The sequence below is a fragment of the Muntiacus reevesi genome, chromosome 3 (genome assembly GCF_963930625.1).
Source record: "Muntiacus reevesi chromosome 3, mMunRee1.1, whole genome shotgun sequence".
Lineage (NCBI taxonomy): Eukaryota > Metazoa > Chordata > Mammalia > Artiodactyla > Cervidae > Muntiacus > Muntiacus reevesi.
The window spans coordinates 270,986,435-271,007,773 of record NC_089251.1 but is presented as its reverse complement, the minus strand read 5'-3'; the positions used below and the strand labels follow the sequence as shown (position 1 = coordinate 271,007,773).

At 42.2% G+C, this 21,339-nt stretch overlaps 1 long non-coding RNA gene across 5 annotated transcripts in view; it reads right to left on the bottom strand.

Moving 5' to 3' along the window:
- The window catches only part of LOC136165534 (uncharacterized), a 1,046,218-nt gene that overhangs the window by 916,969 nt on the left and 107,910 nt on the right, over nucleotides 1-21,339 (bottom strand). For 2 of the 5 annotated variants that reach the window (XR_010662554.1, XR_010662555.1), the window contains exon 1: nucleotides 11,329-11,471. The exons of the other annotated variants lie outside the window; for them this stretch is intronic. This is a non-coding gene — a long non-coding RNA (uncharacterized lncRNA). Of the gene's footprint in view, nucleotides 1-11,328; nucleotides 11,472-21,339 lie in introns of those variants that run through there. 5 annotated transcript variants of the gene reach the window in all.

Here is a 21,339-nt window from a genome sequence, read left to right as displayed (position 1 = left end):
GACATATCTTATGTTGTTAGAAATAAAAGACATTTGAAAACAACTAGAAAATCTCCATGTGTTCAGAAATCGAGAAATATAATACATTCAACTTATCCAAGTGTTAAAGTAGATACCAGTGAAAATTAGAAACCATTTTAAAGTGAATTATAAAAGTACTATATATTAAAATTTGAGTAATGTTGCTAGCTGAAACAGTACTTAGAGGGAAATGCTCAGCCTTAAATGCATATATTTAAAAGGGAGAAATGCTGAAAAGTAGTGATCTACAAGAAGTTAGCAAAAGAACAAAAAAGTAAATCCCAAACAGTAGAAGGAAGGAAATAAAGAGCGGAAATCAATGCAATAGAGAACAAATATGTAATAAAAAGAAAAGGAATCAGCAAGATTCAAAATTTGGTTCCTTTGAATGACTACTAAATTCCCAGGGAGACTGAATGAGGAAAAACAGAAGGTAGTTTTAGCCTATAACAGATACAATAAGATAATTCTTTACTGCAACCATTAAACGGATACTAATATTTATTATAAATAATTTTATGCTAGTAAATTTAAAAAGTTTAGATGAAAAGGACAACTTCTTAGGGGGAAAACTACCAAAATAATCAACAGAAAATCTGAGAAGGTTAAAAATTAAAAATCAAAGGAGTAATTAAAAATCTTTCTACAAAGAAAATTACCAGCCCAGATGGCTTCTCGGCCAGATTCTCACAGACATTTAATGGAACAATTCAGTCCTACTTAAACTTTTTCAGAATAGAAAATGAGGGTCAGCTCATTTTATAAGGCTAGTATGAGATAACCGCTGATTTCAAATCCTGACAAGGACAATATAGGCCACCTCACTGATACAAAACTATTAACAGAATATCAAACTGAATCCAGAAATACATAAAAAGAGTAATACTGTAAAACCAAATTAGGTTTACCTCAGAAATCAGGTTAGGTTTAAGATTTTAAATAATATGTAATTCAATATATTAACATAGTGAAGGAGAAAAGTCATACAGTAATGAAAAGCTGCAACAACAACAAAAAAAGCATTAAATTCAAACAAACAGAACAAAACACAAAATTCTTAGTAAACCGGTACAGAAGGGAACTTCTTTAAACATGATGAAGGGTTTCACAGAAACAAAACAAAACGAACTTGAGCAAACAGGCCTGGAGGGAAATGCTGAAAGCTTCCTCTTGGAGACCGGGAACCAGAAGGGCAGGAGCTCTGGGGTGGCGGCAGCGCTGTGCGTCTTGACCTGAGCAATAAGTTCATGTGTGTTTGTGTGTTTGCAGTAACATGTAAAGTTCTCCATGGTGCTTTTATATACACCTTGAAATATATATTAAAGATAAAAAAGAAAGAAATATTTGGAAATAAAAGGCTAACCTAGCCTATCACTCAAGCTTGGCAACTCCGTAGGTCCTCACCTCCCCACCACCACCCAGCTACCGTTACTTTCAAACCAGTTAACATTTATTGGGCTTACAAGACATGGTACAATGTGGCAACATGTATCATGAACCTTAACAATGTCTAAGATGAAACCTTATTCCATTACATTACTCCAGTGCCAATCATTCCATTCTAAGGAAAAAGACAAAGAGAAAAAAATCCATGTGTTAAGACATTCACTGCCCACATGATGATAAAATAGAAAACCTAAACTAAATAACCAACTCCAGGAAACAATTAAGAAAAATAATTTTTACAATGGGATTATACAGTCAATAAAAATAAGATTTATCAAATATTCCAAGAAATGAATATAACCTAATTTTTAAAAAATTAGACATATACACCTGTTTACACTGTAACAGGGGGAACAAGTCATAGGCACAAAGAAGAAAGTGAAAGACAGAGGGAAGAAGAGAGGGACAGAGGGTACTGAAAGCGGGAGGGAAGGGTTGGGAGAGACGAAAACTCAACTGGTTTTCTTCATATGTTGAGCTTATGAATGTCATCTGTACTTCTGTATTTCCTGAATTTTCTTTAATGACTACAGAAAACTTTAGTCATGGGGTACATAAGAGCTGAAGAAAATAATCACAAACCTAAGTAAAGTATCCTAAATATTTTAAAAAGTTCCTTCAAAGGGTAACTTTAAAATTTCAACTTTTATCTCAGTACCATTTTATTCAGATAAATTATTTAACATTTAAATTGTGTTAAGTCTATCATATGCTAGTTACTTAGCACAGAGAGAACTTCTAATCATAATTAGTACTTAAAATAATATAACTTAAAAATAATAATTAGATTTCCAAAGATATATCATCTCCAATTTTCTAGCTAGAAAGTGAAAAGTGAAAGTGAAGCCCCTCAGCTGTGTCCAGCTCTTTGCGACCCCATGGACTGTAGCCTACGAGGCTCCTCCATCCACGGAATTTTCCAGGCACGAGTACTGGAGAGAGTTGCTGTTTCTTTCTCCAGAGGATCTTCCCCACCCAGGGATCAAAGCCGGGTCTCCTGCATTGCAAGAAGATGCTTTTACCATCTGAGCCACCAGGGAAGTTCCCTTGAGGCTTCCCTGTGGCTCAGCTGATAAAGAATCCGCCTGCAATGTGGGAGACCTGGTACAGTCCATGGGGTCACAAAGGTCAGACACGACTGAGTGACTTTCTAGCTAGCTGCTGCTGCTGCTAAGTCGCTTCAGTCGTGTCCAACTCTGTGCAACCCCATAGACGGCAGCCCACCAGGCTCCCCCATTCCTGGGATTCTCCAGGCAAGAACACTGGAGTGGGTTACCATTTCCTTCTCCAAAGCACAAAAGTGAAAAGTGAAAGAGCAGTCGCTCAGTCGTGTCTGACTCTTCACGACCCCATGGACTGCAGCCCACCAGGCTCCTCCATCCATGGGATCTTCCAGGCAAGAGTAATGGAGTGGGGTGCCATTGCCTTCTCCAGACTTTCTAGCTAATAAAATCAAGTCTTTAAATGACCTTCAGAACTGCCCTTGGTCTACCCTGCCCACACCTACCCTCTGACCTGCCCTGCCACACACCCCCCACCCCCGCTTCAGCCACGGCCTCCCACATGCTGCTCTTCCAACATGCCAAGGACATTTCCACGTTAGAAGCTGCTGCTTGCTCTACCCGAACATTTCCTTCCAGATAGTTCCATGGCTTAATCCACTTCACTCAGAAAAGGGCTTCTCAAAAAGCCTTTTCTCACCAAACTACCTGAAGTGTTACAGTATCCTGTTACTTTTTAATCCCCTGAATCTATCTTATTCTGCTTCAAACCCTGTGAGCTACCTGACGTGTGTGTGCGACTGAGTGTGCACACATGAATAATGTCTATGCCCCTCGCTGATATTTAAGCTCAGGAAGCACAGCTCTACTTTGTTTACCATTGTGTCACATGACCTGCCAATAGCAGGCTTTCAAAAATACTTGTTGAAAGAACAAAAGATGGTAACTGGTTTTAGTTTTGCTGAGAAAATAATGATGGAACACTACTAGAATTCAGTAAAGCTTTCAAATGAATTCATTCTCAATCACAAGAGCATTACACACATACTTTGGTGGTAGGAGTACAACGTTCACAATTCAGGGTTGAGTAACAGGAAGGAATGGGGACTTCTTATGTTTCCCTGCCCCTTTCCATATCCTTCCTTCCTCTCATTCATCCATAAATGGTTACTGTGTACCACTAAGTCAGAGAGTATTCTACACATTAAGAACACACAGACAATTAAGGCAAGTTAATGCATGAGACATATGAGCATAATAACCATAGAACATGGCATGCAACAGAGTTCTGTGAAGTTGTAACATAACAGAGGAAGTAATCCACTTTTAGGGGCAGGTGTTCAGGGAAGTTTCAACAGTGATGACATTCAACAAACACTTGCAAAACCAAATAACAAAAGATATGCTTCATTTTACTTTACATATGAAATGAGAGTATTAAGTCTGAAAGTGCTACAGTAATTTGCTACCATGAGATAAGCTCGCTTGAGAGCGAAACCAAAACAAGAGGAATGCCAGAGCAGGACCAGAGAAACTAAGCCAAGTCCTTGATGATTTCAGACTGGATGAAGCCCCAGATGAAGTTCAAGGACAAGACCTAATCATGCCCTTTACTGTGTAGCCAGTCTGAATTTGGTTTTCTGTCACTTGCAATATAAGTATACAGAGGAATCTCAGCGAATTCTTTGAAAAAAACCAAAGCATTTGTTTTTTCAGTGTACAGGGGCACTATTGGTATTCTAGAAGGGACAATTCTTGTTTTGCGGGCAAACATCACAGGACACTTGGTATATCTCGTCTCTACCAGACCCACAGATTTCCAAACACCACTCATCTTCAAGAAGAACCACAGGTCTATTCCCTGTTAGTTGCTACCTGTATCCATTCCTCACAGTGCACGCGTAAATGTTCTTAACAACAACCTTAAAAGAACTGGGATATACCACTCAAATATACTAATTTTATATAGTAATCCATTTTAATTAGTCATTCATGACTATCTAAATGACTGATTCAGTCCTAAGCACAGCTTATACCTGCTCTTGAGATAAGCAGTGCTTTAAGAATGCCACTACTATCTGAAAATTCTCATTCATTTAAGCTTACTTCTCCATACAATATTATCAATATATGTCACTGACAATGTTGGTTATCTTCCCTGTAGCCATTCATCTAATTTCTTCCTAGACTGAAATGCTAGATATTGGTTTTTCTAGTCCCCTTGCAACTAGGGCATAAGTAATAAGGCCAAAATGAAATCTGATACAGGCTTTCTGTAAAAGGTTTACTTGCTTCATCAAGAGATGAGAGGGCAAACTTCCTCCCGTCTTTGGTGGTTGTGTCAGAATGTGATGCCTGGAGCAGAAAGAGAAACATGCAACTATGAAAGGATAAACCTGAGCACAAAGGTCGCCACACTACAGATAAAGATGGAAAGCACTTGGATTCAATCTAGAGGGGAAGCCAGTCTGAGCAGGAACCCAAATGGGAGGGCAGTTTAGAGGAAACGGAAACACAGAACCTCTGTGCTGACTGAGGACTGAGGACTGAGCAAAGCCAAGCTTATGCACAAACTGCCCTTTAAACTAATCCTACCTATGCCTTTGCCAATTACCTGAGCTAATACACTTCTTCTGTTTTTAAATCCTATTTGCATCCTAACTGATACAGGAAACAGCTATGTTTAGGGGAAAGAGCAAAATCGAGACACTGCAGGGAATGTAAAGAAACTTTCAGACATAAGAGAATCAGGAACTATAAAGCCAAGAAACAAGAAATCAGATCCTTTCATTCCTATGGAGTATATTTCAGAAGCGGTCTAAGAAAACCTGGATGATTGAGATAAGGCCGTTAGCTTTGGTAATTAGATCATCAAGATGACTTTTTAAAAACCAATTTCGGTGCTGCGATGGTAAGGGAAGTCAGAGTGCAGAGAAAAGAATAATTTACACTTTTAAGAACTCCATAATGCACCAAACCCTTGGAAGGACATGTAACTTGTGTTAAACTCCGTCGATTACAACTCTGTGAGGTAAGTATAACATTCTGTGGTGTCCTTAGTCACTCAGTCTTGTCCGACTCTTTGTGACCCCATGGACTATAGCCCACCAAGCTCCTCTGTCCATGCTGACTCTCCAACAAGAATACTGCATTGGGTTGCCATGTCTTCCTCGTATAACATTCTACTTTACAGACAAAGAACACAGCCTGAGTAGTAAGTTGCCCACAGCCACACAGACAGTAACTGGTTTCAGTAGACTTCAAAATCAGATCTTTGAAGCTTAAAAGTAAATGTCCTTCCTACTATACCCCTTCATGGATCACAGACTCGTCGTGGTGAAGGGGCTTGTGTAACTCAGTGAAGCCATGGGCCATGCCGTGCAGGGCCAGCCAAGACAGACGGGTCCTGGTGAAGAGTTCTGACAAAACGTGGCCCACTGGAGGAGGGAACGGCAAACCACTCCAGCAGTCCTGCTGCGAGAACCCCACGAACAGCATGAGGCAGAAAAATAAGACACCGAAGATGAGCACCACAATCAAAAGGTGTCCAATATGCTCCTGGGGAAGAGTGGAGGGCAGTCGTTAGTTCCAGAAAGAATGAAGTGGCTGGACCAAAGCGGATATGACGCTCAGTTGTGTGGATGTGTCTGATGGTTAAAGTCAAGTCCGACGCTGTAAAGAGCTATTGCTCTTTTTTTGCATGGGAACCTGGAACGGCAGGTCCGTGAATCAAGGCAAATCGGATGTGGTGAAGCAGATGGCAAGAATGAACATCTTAGGAATCACTGAACTAATATGGATGAGAATGGGCGAATTTAATTCAGATGACTGTTATATCTACTACTGTGGGCTAGAATCCCTTAGGAGAAAGGAAGTAGCCCTTAATAGTCAACAAGAGTTCTAAATGCAGTACTTGGGTGCAACCTCAGGAAAAAAAAAATAATCTAAGTTCATTTCCAAGGCAAACTGTTCAATATCAGTGTTACCTTAAGTCTCTGCCCCAACCACTAATGCCAAAGAAGCTGAAGCTGAACAGTTCTATGAAGTAGAACTGCTGTAGTTCTCGAACTACACCTTCTAGAACAAACACCAAAAAAAAAAAAAAAAAAAGTGTCCTTTTCATCACAGGGGATTGGAATACAAAATAGGAAGCCAAGAGACACCCAGAATAATAGGCAAGTTTTGCCTTGGAGGGCAAAAGCAGGGCAAAGGCTAACAGAGTTTTGTCAAAAGAACACGCTGGTCATAGCAAACACCCTTTTCCAACAACCAAGAGACAGCTATACACACGGACATCACCAGATGGTCAATACCAAAATCAGATTATGTTCTTTGCAGCTGAAGATGGAAAAGCTCTACACAGACAGCAAAAAGAAGACCCAGAGCTGTCTGTGGCTCAGGTCGTGAGCTCCTAATAGCAAAATTCAGGTTTAAAGTGAAGAACGTAGGGAAAACGACTAGGTCATTTAGATACGACCTAAATTAAATCCCGTATGATTATACAGTGGAGGTGACAAATGGATTCGAGATGAGATCTGGTAGAGAAAGTGTCTACCAGATTCGTAAAACTGAAAGAGGTTCATATATGAGTTTATTGAAAGAGATTCATATGTTTTATATGAGTTTATATACGAGGTTCATCACTGGAAAGAGGTTCGTAACATTGTATAGGAGGCAGTGACCAAACTAGTCCAAGAAAAAGAAATGCAAGAAGCTTAAGTGATTGTCTGAGGAGACATTAGAAAGAGCTGAGGAAAGGAGAGAAGTGAAAGGCAAGGGAGAAAGGGAAAGATATACTCAACTGAGTGCAGAGATCCAGAGAATACCAAGAAGAGATAAGAAACCCTTCTTAAGTGAACAATGCAAAGAAAACAACACAATGGGAAAGACTAGAGATCTCTTCAAGAAAACTGGAGGCATCAAGGGAACATTTCATGCAAGGATGGACACCATAAAGGACAGAAATGGTATGCACCTAATAGAAGGAGAAGATATCAAGAAGAGGTGGCACGAATACACAGAGAACAGTACACCAGTCACTGTGGTCACTCACCCAGAGCCAGACATCCTGGAGCGTGAAGTCAAGGGGGCCTTAGGGAACATTACTACCAACAAAGCTAGTGGAGGTGACGGAATCCCAGTTGAGCTATTTGAAATTCTAAAGGATGATTCTGTTAAAGTGTTGCACTCAATATGTCAACAAATTTGGAAAACTCAGTAGTGGCTACAAGACTGAAAAAGGTCACAGTTTTCATTCCAATCCCAAAGAAAGGTAATGTCAAAGAATGTTCAAACTACCATACAACGGCACTCATTTCACATGCTAACAAGGTTACGCTCAAAATCCTTCAAGCTAGGCTTCAAAAGAATGTGAACCTAGAACTTTCAGATGTACAAGCTAGGTTTTGAAAATGCAGAGGAACCAGGGAGCAAACTGCCAACATTTGTTCGATTATAGAGAAAGCAACAGAATTCCAGAAAAACGTCTGCTTCTGCTTCATTGACTGCGCTAAAGCCTTTGAATGTGTGGATCGTAACAAACTGTGGAAAATTCTTAAAGAAACACCAGTACCAGACCACCTTACCTGCCTCCTGAGAAACCTGTATGCAGGTCAAGAAGCAAGTTAGAATCGGACATTGAACAACTGACTGGGAAAGAGTTATAATAAAGCTGTATCTTGTCACCCTGCTTATTTAACTTCTATGCAGAGTACATCATGAGAAACACTGGGTTGGATGAAGCACAAGCTGGAATCAAGACTGCTGGGAGAAATATCAATAACCTCAGATATGAAGATGATATCACTCTAAGGGCAGAAAGTGAAGAGAAACTAACGAGCCTTTTGATAAGGGTTAAAGAAGAGCATGACAAAGTTGGCTTGAAACTCAACATTCAGAAAACTAAGATCATGGCATCTGGTCCCATCACTTCATGGGAAATAGATGGGGAAACAGTGGAAACAGTGTCAGGCCTTTATTTTTGGGGGCTCCAAAATCACTGTGGATGGTGACTGCAGCCATGGAATTAAAAGATGCTTGCTCCTTGGAAGAAATGCTATGACAAACCTCAACAACATACTAAAAAGCAGAGACATCACTTTGCCGACAAAGGTCCGTCGAGTCGAGGCTATGGTTTTTCCAGTGGTCATGTATGGATGTGAGAGTTGGACCATAAAGACTGAGTGTCAAAGAATTGAGAATTGTGGTGCTGGGGAAGGCTCTTAAGCGTCCTGGGACTGCAAGAAGATCAACCAATCCTAAAGGGAATCAACCCTGAATATTCACTGGAAGCACTGATGCTGAAGCTGAAGCGCCAATACTTTGGCCACCTGATGCGAAAAGCCAACTCACTGGAAAAGACCCTGATGCTAGGAAAGACTGAAGGCAAAAGGAGAAGGAGGTGGTAGAGGATGAGATGGCTAGGTAGTGTCACCGACTCAATGAACATAAATTTGAGCAAACCCCAGGAGGTAATGGAGGACAGAGGAGCCTGCCATGCTGCAGTTCTTGGTGTTGCAAAGAGTTGGACACAACTGAGCGACTGAACAACAACTACACCAGGCTCCTAGGATTAAACAATAAAAATACAGTGGCACAGCAGGCTCAAAATTCAGACTGGCTTCTGTGAGCTGCACGGCACACAGCACGGTGTTTGGCAGCCCTGGCAAAGGTATATTTAAGCATGCATGGAGGCTAGAGAGGGCAAAACTTAAAAAGGAGTGATCATGGATAATTACTGAGAAAGAAAGATAAAGAGGGATGATCATGGACACATCTGGAGAAGGTTGCTCTTGAAGAAAAGGAAGGACAATTCCTTCTTTTCAGAGAAGAGTAAATAAAGAAATGATATCAGGATAGAAAAGATTATACCTCAGATGCTTGAGATTTTTCTCAGGAAAGGAAAAGATCAAGTTATTTGCTATAAACACTTTCATGAAGTAAGACAAAAAAAACCCCTCACAATCGACATTATAGATCTGGAGGATAACAGAACACTAACTGGTATGAAAACAATCCAAAATCCTCACACAACTGTCTCTTGTATCCTTCAGGGATCAAGAAGTGATTAGGCCTGTTCAGAACTGGGCACTAGAAAGATAAATTGACATAAAGTTAAGTATTCTAAGGTATCAATGATGGGCTGGTAAAAACTGATGACCATGGGATCCTGGTGACTAGGGGAGGCAAATGAAAAGAGCAGTAGGCTAAAGAATTGAATGAATAGACACAAAGACGGGAGGGTTCCTAAAGACAGGAAGAGGGGAAGAAAGAGAGAGAGAAAACGGGTTCCATAAGTGTGGAAGAGTGCTTGTTTGTGGTCAGACAGGTCTTGACACAATGCCTCAGGCAATGAGCTACTACCTAGGGCTGAGCACTACCCCGTCAGCTAAAAGCACAGAATTGAGAGACAAGTGCCTGTAAAAACACGCAGTCCTCGGGTGCAGGAAACAAACAGGCTTACCTGGTGGCGCTAATGGTAAAGAACCCACCTGCCAACGAAGGAGACAGAAGAGATGTGGCTCTGATCCCTAGGTCGGGAAGGTCCTGTGGAGGAGGAAATGGCAATCTGCTCCAATATTCGTGCCTGGAGAAGTCCCATGGACAGAGGAGTCTGGCTGTCCTGTGGAGACTGCAAGGAGATGGACGTGACTGAAGCGACTTAGCATAGCACAGCAACAAACAAGTGAATGAATCTGCCCGTACAGGAATCAAACACTTAAAATATCTCCTCTCCTTTTAAAATGAACAATTCTATCTCCAAATTTAAGAAATTCATCAAGAGGCTAAAAGTCTACAATAAAGGTTAAGGCAGATGTGTGTCAGGAGGTAGAACAAAAAGTTAAATCTGTCAGGCCAATTGTAACCCACCTGTTAAAAGACTTTTAGCATAAATTTCCAATAAGGCAACAACAGTTTGTGCTTTAGAAACTCTGGAGAGCACCTAGCATGGCTTCAAAAAAAGGATATCACTCAATTTAATTTTAAAAGCTCCACCCATTGCAATCTCAGTGGACACACTACCATTTATACTCATAGCTTCATTTTTCACCATTCTGCTGCTCTTGACACATTATCCAATTACAGGAAAAAATTGGGAAAAATCAGACATGGCAACCTCCACTACCACATCCCTCCTTCAGTTTGCACTTTTTACACCATTAATTCTGACTACTCTTGCCCTAGTAATAAATGAAGAAGAAATGACACTGGCACAATCTAAATTTTGCAGAAAATATCAAGTACAAGAAAGATTGCCAAGTAGTACTAATAACAATTGAGAACCCAAGAAATTTGAGAAGTTTCAAGTTTAAAAAGCGTTTTCTCCATTTCAGTCCTTTCCAAATAAAACAAAGGGCTTGGACAACACAGGATTGTGAAGCTTCAACGGACGATTTAGCCTAACAGTGAATAAAAGAATCACTAAAATCGCTTATCCTTTCTTGGGCTATTACATTTCTTACCCTCACAAAGCCTTCTTTTAAAACCAGGACCACTTCTCAATTCTTTCCCTGGATCTAGTATACATATGTCCCTCCGTCCGCCCCCTCCCCTCCAAAAAAAGTTTAGAGACCGAAGACTCGCTGTAGTCAGAAAAGGATTAATTTAGATAAAGAATCACTTGCCGTCACTGGCACCATTCCTCAAAACCATCAAAGTCTCCTGGGGGCTGGATCCCCCCGACAAGATGAACAAAATCCACTGGCGTCTGGATAGCAAGCTTTTCTTTGTAAGTCTATAAGCCTGGGAAAGCTTTCCAGACAGTTAAAAAGACTTCTCAAGGAAGCAAAAGGTCGAGACCAGGAACATGGGGAGGTGACTTGCCCCAAGAGGAGACACCGAAGCTTGCAGCTTCACCCACCTGCCAGACGCTCGCCCCGCGGACAGAAGCACGGACGCAGCCCGGGCGCTTCCTCTCCTGCCGGACACAGCCCCTGCCGCCGCCGGAGCTCCGGACCCGACAGCACAGGGCGGTAGCGAAGTAGGCAAAGCGGCGACCGCACTCGAGCAGATGGGGGTGTACGTAGGGGGCGCCGGGGGGCTCGGGAAGGCAGCTCTGTGCTTGACCTTCCTCACCGGTGGCCAACGGCGCTCCCTGGGAACAGCATCCCGCCTCGGCCCGCTGCAGCGGCCGGCCTTCCTGCGGCCACAACCCGCTCCCGCGCTACTCGGCCGCCGCCATCTTGTCGGAGGCGGGAAAGACCGCACTGCGCAGGCGCGCGCCGACGCTGCCGGCTCCCCGCCATAACGCGCAGGCGCGGGGGGCGCTTCCCACCCCACCCCCCACCCCCACCCGCCGAGGCCGTCTTCCGCAAAGCCGTCTGCTCCCTCGCACGGGTGCTGCCAGGCTTAGTGGCCAGCCACAAACTGCACCGCAGCCGAGTTAATAGACCCTTCTGCGCACCTCACAGTCAGTCATTGTGTAAAACCCTATCTGTGTGCCAGGTCCCGGGACAGGCGCTGGTGAAAGATTAGTAAAACGCGGCTTCAGCGCTAACTGCCACTGCTGCTAAATCGCTTCAGTAGTGTCCGACTCTGTGCCACCCCATAGATGGCAGGTCACCAGGCTCCCCGGTCCCTGGGATTCTCCAGGCAAGAACACTGGAGTGGGTTGCCATTTCCTTCTCCAATGCATGAAACTGAAAGTGAACTCGCTCAGCCCTGTCCGACTCTTAGCAACCCCATGCAATGCAGCCCACCAGGTTCCTCCGTCCATGGGATTTTCCAGATGAGAGTATTGGAGTGGGGTGCCATCACCTTCTCCGTCCAGTGCTAAAGGTGTTCCTAATCTAGTGAAAAAGGACGGGGATGAACGAGTGATTTCCACAATTCTTGCTTGTTACCTGCACGCCACCTTCGCTCTCTTGCCCCTTTGATTTTAATAACTGAAAACATACCTCTTCCAGGAAGTCCTTACTCTCACACAATTTGGTTAGTTCTTTTCTAATACCTCGCCTTACCTCTTTAAGCTTTATTTCATTCATTGTAAATTCAACAAGTAATATTTGAGTTTCATTTATATTCTAGATATGGTTCTAGGTTATAGCAATAAGAAATATAAACTCATTGGACTTCTATTTTAGGGGAGAGTATAAAACACACAAACAAAAAAAACAAACTTCAAACAATCAACGAAATAACATTTGATAGTGGTGAGGGATGGGAAGAGGAAAATACCACCAAAGTTAATGTTGGGTGAGGGGTGGTAATTAGCAATCTCTCTCCAGAGATGACACTTGATCTGAGGCCTGACTGACCACGGGGGCCAGAAGCTATGAGAATCATCCAGGCAGAGCGTTCTAGACAGAAGAACAGCAAATGCAGCACACCTCTCATTCTTGAGGTGGGAGTGAGACCAGCACATAAAGGACAGAAAGACTAGGTGATGTGGACACCTGGGGAGGATATGTGGGGGGGGCGGGGGGAGGACAGGGGCAGTTTAGGTGGGACATTGAGGCCATGGTAACAAACTGGATTTTTACCTCATGGCAGCCCCTCCATCTTGCTGACACTGCCAGAACTCCTCCTCAAACACTTCTAGCTCCTGACTGCCTCGCTGGACATGCTGATTCCACTGTCTTGAAGACACTTGCTCTTGTTCTTTACACATCTAGCTTCTCATCTTTCAGGTTTCAGTTTAAATGTCACCTCAGAAAGGCCATCCTTCCTAAACTAAGTATCCCACCTGCCCTTTCATTAGTCTCCATCATTGCACCTGATCATTTCTTTATGGGCACCGAACATATTTTTCAATTATATATTCATTGCTTCTTCACCATTCAGTTCACTAAACTGAACTCCACCAGGGAGGGAAGATGTTTCACTTACTAGTGAATACTCCATGCCTAGCACCATGCCTGGCATGAATGATCACTCAATATGTGTTTGCTGTTCTTAGGAATGTCGAGTTTGTCAGCACTTAAGTAGCCAGGGGTATACTACATTGTTTTACACTGGTTTTTAAAAATAAATGCAAGTCATTTCCTGTTTATATACCCTCTGCTAGACTATAAATAAGAACTTTGGCAGAGAGAGAGAGGAAGAGAATGAGATGAAGAGTAGGTGAGGGGTAGTGGGCAAAGATTGTATTTTGCATATATTTGCAGGGCTGGGAGGTGGAAGGCTTCGATTTAGTGAAGCACCTGTTACATGTGTCCTGCGTTTGGCTTAATGGTCACTACAGCCTTGCTAGGTAGTTATCCTTAGTTTCATACATAGCAAACTTGAGAGAGATTAAGTAACTTGCCTAAGGTCCTACATTAAGAGACAGTGCCAACCATAAAGTTCATGCCCTTCCCTTCGAGAGAAACTGGATTTTGAGATGGGTTTGTTTGGTGATTTGATTCTGTGTCATTAGCAGGCTTTTATTAGCCATTTCAGCCACTGTCGTTTAAGAATCCCAATCATCCTGCTGTTCTTGTATAGGATCTCAGCAGAGGGCCTGATGTGAAATTGCTGTGATTTTTTTTTTCTCTTTTGCACTATGGCAGGGTTCATTTTACCATTCCCTCTTCATGTCTTTTTAAAATTTGTATTTCTTTTCATGAATAATGTGTACACATTTGATCAAAGGAAAAGAGGAGATACAGAAAAATGGGTGCATTTCCTAAATGCTAGCTACATACCCTTGGTTAGGCTTGTTATTTTATGACTCTTTCATCTAGGTCCCAAGTAAACCTTTAGACATCAAAGACAGTTCTCTGGCAAAGAGTGACAGCCTCATCACAACAATCACTTATCCCATTTGCTCATCAAAATTATACACCAACATTTCCCTCCAAACGGGATAGCAGGGGGAAACTATGAGAAAGGATAGGGCCGCTATCCTGTATCCAGGGCCATTCAGCCTTTATATGAAGGCATTCAGTTTCTTTAATATCATTAACTCATGATAGCATACACCGGTCAATCAAAGCCAGTTAGTCCATAAGCAAACCAAATAGTAGTTGGATAAACACACTTAAAAAGTTTCTTTGTTCTTCTACCCCCACTGTAGTAGGCCTCCATCTTGGAATAAATTCTGGAATCAAGGCAATGTCTTTGGTTTCTGTGGGATGCTCTCCTCATGGTTACCATTTGTTGTTGGTTGAATATTCTCCCACTCCTCAAAAGATATGTTGAATTCCTAACCTCAAGTACTCAACAATATGAACTTATTTGGGAATAGGATCATTGCCGATGTAATTAAGTTCAAATGAGGCCATACTGGAGTAGGTGGACCCCTAATCCAATAACTAGTGTCCTTCTAAGAAGTCAGCCAAATGGAGGAAGAGACACACGGGGAGAAGGCTGTTTGATGGCAAAGGCAAAGATTGGTGTCGTGCACCTGCAGCCAAGGAACACCAAAGACTGCTGGCCAGCCACCAATACTGAGGAAGAGGCAAGTGAGGATTTCTCTACAGATTTCAGGGGAAACACAGTCGTGTCAACAACTTGATATCAAATGTAGAGGCTCCAAAACTGTGAGACAGTAAATATCCATTGTTTTAAGCTACCCAGTTCATGGCAATATGTTATAGGGGCCTTAAAATCTAATACACCCCACTTTCTCTTTGTGTGTGTGTGTGTGTGTGTGTGTGTGTGTGTGTGTGTGTGTGTGTGTGTGTGGACGTGAAGTAAAGGAAAGAGACTGTCAGGGCTTGAAGCAGAGGAAAGAGATGGGGATGGGCTTCCCACTCCTGTATTCTTTCTGGCAAAACCCTATGGGCAAGGGAGCGTGATGGGCAATAGCCCATGGGGTACCAAAGAGTCTCAGATGTCTGCTAAGTGATGATTTAGCAGGCACACATGCATGCAAAATATCATTTAAGCCTGTGGCGCTGAAATGCAGCTAGTGATGCATTACTGGAGTTTGTTACCATGCCCTCCTCCAAGGGATCTTCCAACCCAGAAATCAAACCCAGGTCTCTTGGCGGATTCTTTACCATCTGAGCCACCAAGGAAGCACTCAGTTCAGTTCAATTCAGTTGCTCAGTCATGACCGAATCTTTGCTACACCATGGACTGCAGCCCACCAGGTTTCTCCGTCCATGGGATTTTCCAGATGAGAGTATTGAAGTGGGGTGCCATCGCCTTCTCCATCCAGTGCTAAAGGTGTTCCTAATCTAGTGAAAAAGGACGGGGATGAACGAGTGATTTCCACAATTCTTGTTTGTTACCTGCACGCCACCTTTGGTCTCTTGCCCCTTTGATTTTAATAACTGAAAACATACCTCTTCCAGGAAGTCCTTACTCTCACACAATTTGGTTAGTTCTTTTCTAATACCTCGCCTTACCTCTTTAAGCTTTATTTCATTCATTGTAAATTCAACAAGTACTATTTGAGTTTCATTTATAGTCTAGATATGGTTCTAGGTTATAGCAATAAGAAATATAAACTCATGGGACTTCTATTTTAGGGGAGAGTATAAAACAAACAAACAAAAAAAACAAACTTCAAAAAATCATCGAAATAACGTTTGATAGTGGTGAGGGATGGGAAGAGGAAAAAACCACCAAAAGTTTTTGCTGGGTGAGGGGTGGTAATTAGCGATCTCTCTCCAGAGATGACACTTGATCTGAGGCCTGACTAACCACGGGGGCCAGAAGCTATGAGAGTCATCCAGGCAGAGCGTTCTAGACAGAAGAACAGCAAATGCAGCAAACCTCTCATTCTTGAGGTGGGAGTGAGACCAGCACATAAAGGACAGAAAGACTAGGTGATGTGGACACCTGGGGAGGATATGTGAGGGGGTGCGGGGGGGGGACAGGGGCAGTTTAGGTGGGACATTGAGGCCATGGTAACAAACTGGATTTTGACCTCATGGCAGCCCCTCCATCTTGCTGACACTGCCAGAACTCCTCCTCAAACACTTCTAGCTCCTGACTGCCTCGCTGGACATGCTGATTCCACTGTCTTGAAGACACTTGCTCTTGTTCTTTACACATCTAGCTTCTCATCTTTCAGGTTTCAGTTTAAATGTCACCTCAGAAAGGCCATCCTTCCTAAACTAAGTATCCCACCTGCCCTTTCATTAGTCTCCATCATTGCACCTGATCATTTCTTTATGGGCTCTGAACATATTTTTCAATTATATATTCATTGCTTCTTCACCATTCAGTTCACTAAACTGAACTCCACCAGGGAGGGAAGATGTTTCACTTACTAGTGAATACTCCATGCCTAGCACCATGCCTGGCATGAATGATCACTCAATATGTGTTTGCTGTTTTTAGGAATGTCGAGTTTGTCAGCACTTAAGTAGCCAGGGGTATACTACATTGTTTTACACTGGTTTTTAAAAATAAATGCAAATCATTTCCTGTTTATATACCCTCTGCTAGATTATAAATAAGAACTTTGGCAGAGAGAGAGAGAGAGGAAGAGAATGAGATGAAGAGTAGGTGAGGGGTAGTGGGCAAAGATTGTATTTTGCATATATTTGCAGGGCTGGGAGGTGGAAGGCTTCGATTTAGTGAAGCACCTGTTACATGTGTCCTGCGTTTGGCTTAATGGTCACTACAGCCTTGCTAGTTAGTTATCCTTAGTTTTATACATAGCAAACTTGAGAGAGATTAAGTAACTTGCCTAAGGTCCTACATTAAGAGACAGTGCCAACCATAAAGTTCATGCCCTTCCCTTCAAGAGAAACTGGATTTTGAGATGGGTTTGTTTGGTGATTTGATTCTGTGTCATTAGCAGGCTTTTATTAGCCATTTCAGCCACTGCCATTTAAGAATCCCAATCATACTGCTGTTCTTGTATAGGATCTCAACAAACGGCCTGATGTGAAATTGCTGTCATTTTTTTTTTTTCTTTTGGACTCTGGCAGGGTTCATTTGACCATTCCCTCTTCATGTCTTTTTAAAATTTGTATTTCTTTTTATTAATAATGTGTACACATTTGATCAAAGGAAAAGAGGAGATATAGAAAAATGGGTGCATTTCCTAAATGCTAGCTGCATCCCCTTGGTTAGGCTTGTTATTTTATGACTCTTTCATCTAGGTCCCAAGTAATACTTTAGACATCAAAGACAGTTCTCTGGCAAAGAGTGACAGCCTCATCACAACAATCACTTCTCCCATTTGCTCATCAAAATTATACACCATCATTTCCCTCCAAACAGGATAGCTGTGGGAAACTATGAGAAAGAATAGGGCTGCTATCCTGTATCCAGGGCCATTCAGCCTTTATATGAAGGCATTCAGTTTCTTTAATATCATTAACTCATGATAGCTTACACCGGTCAATCAAAGCCAGTTAGTCCATAAGCAAACCAAATAGTAGTTGGATAAACACACTTAAAAAGTTTCTTTGTTCTTCTACCCCCACTGTAGTAGGACTCCATCTTGGAATAAATACTGGAATCAAGGCAATGTCTTTGGTTTCTGTGGGATGCTCTCCTCATGGTTACCATTTGTTGTTGGTTGAATATTCTCCCACTCCTCAAAAGATATGTTGAATTCCTAACCTCAAGTACTCAACAATATGAACTTATTTGGGAATAGGATCATTGCCGATGTAATTAAGTTCAAATGAGGCCATACTGGAGTAGGTGGACCCCTAATCCAATAACTAGTGTCCTTCTAAGAAGTCAGCCAAATGGAGGAAGAGACACACGGGGAGAAGGCTGTTTGATGGCAAAGGCAAAGATTGGTGTCGTGCACCTGCAGCCAAGGAACACCAAAGACTGCTGGCCAGCCACCAATACTGAGGAAGAGGCAAGTGAGGATTTCTCTACAGATTTCAGGAGAAACACAGTCGTGTCAACAACTTGATATCAAATGTAGAGGCTCCAAAACTGTGAGACAGTAAATATCCATTGTTTTAAGCTACCCAGTTCATGGCAATATGTTATAGGGGCCTTAAAATCTAATACACCCCACTTTCTCTTTGTGTGTGTGTGTGTGTGTGTGTGTGTGTGTGTGTGTGTGTGTACGTGAAGTAAAGGAAAGAGACTGTCAGGGCTTGAAGCAGATGAAAGAGATGGGGATGGGCTTCCCACTCCTGTATTCTTTCTGGCAAAACCCTATGGGCAAGGGAGCGTGATGGGCAATAGCCCATGGGGTACCAAAGAGTCTCAGATGTCTGCTAAGTGATGATTTAGCAGGCACACATGCATGCAAAATATCATTTAAGCCTGTGGCGCTGAAATGCAGCTAGTGATGCATTACTGGAGTTTGTTGCCATGCCCTCCTCCAAGGGATCTTCCAACCCAGAAATCAAACCCAGGTCTCTTGCATTACAGGCGGATTCTTTACCATCTGAGCCACCAAGGAAGCACTCAGTTCAGTTCAATTCAGTTGCTCAGTCATGACCGAATCTTTGCTACACCATGGACTGTAGCCCACCAGGTTTCTCCGTCCATGGGATTTTCCAGATGAGAGTATTGAAGTGGGGTGCCATCGCCTTCTCCGTCCAGTGCTAAAGGTGTTCCTAATCTAGTGAAAAAGGACGGGGATGAACGAGTGATTTCCACAATTCTTGTTTGTTACCTGCACGCCACCTTTGCTCTCTTGCCCCTTTGATTTTAATAACTGAAAACATACCTCTTCCAGGAAGTCCTTACTCTCACACAATTTGGTTAGTTCTTTTCTAATACCTCGCCTTACCTCTTTAAGCTTTATTTCATTCATTGTAAATTCAACAAGTACTATTTGAGTTTCATTTATAGTCTAGATATGGTTCTAGGTTATAGCAATAAGAAATATAAACTCAAGGGACTTCTATTTTAGGGGAGAGTATAAAACAAACAAACAAAAAAAACAAACTTCAAAAAAATCATCGAAATAACGTTTGATAGTGGTGAGGGATGGGAAGAGGAAAAAACCACCAAAAGTTTTTGCTGGGTGAGGGGTGGTAATTAGCGATCTCTCTCCAGAGATGACACTTGATCTGAGACCTGACTAACCACGGGGGCCAGAAGCTATGAGAGTCATCCAGGCAGAGCGTTCTAGACAGAAGAACAGCAAATGCAGCAAACCTCTCATTCTTGAGGTGGGAGTGAGACCAGCACATAAAGGACAGAAAGACTAGGTGATGTGGACACCTGGGGAGGATATGTGAGGGGGTGCGGGGGGGGACAGGGGCAGTTTAGGTGGGACATTGAGGCCATGGTAACAAACTGGATTTTTACCTCATGGCAGCCCCTCCATCTTGCTGACACTGCCAGAACTCCTCCTCAAACACTTCTAGCTCCTGACTGCCTCGCTGGACATGCTGATTCCACTGTCTTGAAGACACTTGCTCTTGTTCTTTACACATCTAGCTTCTCATCTTTCAGGTTTCAGTTTAAATGTCACCTCAGAAAGGCCATCCTTCCTAAACTAAGTATCCCACCTGCCCTTTCATTAGTCTCCATCATTGCACCTGATCATTTCTTTATGGGCACTGAACATATTTTTCAATTATATATTCATTGCTTCTTCACCATTCAGTTCACTAAACTGAACTCCACCAGGGAGGGAAGATGTTTCACTTACTAGTGAATACTCCATGCCTAGCACCATGCCTGGCATGAATGATCACTCAATATGTGTTTGCTGTTTTTAGGAATGTCGAGTTTGTCAGCACTTAAGTAGCCAGGGGTATACTACATTGTTTTACACTGGTTTTTAAAAATAAATGCAAATCATTTCCTGTTTATATACCCTCTGCTAGATTATAAATAAGAACTTTGGCAGAGAGAGAGAGAGAGGAAGAGAATGAGATGAAGAGTAGGTGAGGGGTAGTGGGCAAAGATTGTATTTTGCATATATTTGAAGGACTGGGAGGTGGAAGGCTTCGATTTAGTGAAGCACCTATTACATGTGTCCTGCGTTTGGCTTAATGGTCACTACAGCCTTGCTAGGTAGTTATCCTTAGTTTTATACATAGCAAACTTGAGAGAGATTAAGTAACTTGCCTAAGGTCCTACATTAAGAGACAGTGCCAACCATAAAGTTCATGCCCTTCCCTTCAAGAGAAACTGGATTTTGAGATGGGTTTGTTTGGTGATTTGATTCTGTGTCATTAGCAGGCTTTTATTAGCCATTTCAGCCACTGCCATTTAAGAATCCCAATCATACTGCTGTTCTTGTATAGGATCTCAACAAACGGCCTGATGTGAAATTGCTGTCATTTTTTTTTTTTCTTTTGGACTCTGGCAGGGTTCATTTGACCATTCCCTCTTCATGTCTTTTTAAAATTTGTATTTCTTTTTATTAATAATGTGTACACATTTGATCAAAGGAAAAGAGGAGATATAGAAAAATGGATGCATTTCCTAAATGCTAGCTGCATCCCCTTGGTTAGGCTTGTTATTTTATGACTCTTTCATCTAGGTCCCAAGTAATCCTTTAGACATCAAAGACAGTTCTCTGGCAAAGAGTGACAGCCTCATCACAACAATCACTTCTCCCATTTGCTCATCAAAATTATACACCATCATTTCCCTCCAAACAGTATAGCTGGGGGAAACTATGAGAAAGGATACGGCCGCTATCCTGTATCCAGGGCCATTCAGGCTTTATATGAAGGCATTCAGTTTTTTAATATCATTAACTCATGATAGCATACACCTGTCAATCAAAGCCAGTTAGTCCATAAGCAAACCAAATAGTAGGTGTGAATACATACTTCAAAAGATTCTTTGATCTTCTATCCCCACTGTAGTAGGACTCCTTCTTGGAATAAATTCTGGAATCAAGGCAATGTCTTTGGTTTCTGTGGGATGCTCTCCTCATGGTTACCATCTGTTGTTGGTTGAATATTCTCGCACTCCTCAAAAGATATGTTGAATTCCTAACCTCAAGTACTCAACAATATGAACTTATTTGGGAATAGGATCATTGCCGATGTAATTAAGTTCAAATGAGGCCATACAGGAGTAGGTGGACCCCTAATCCAATAAC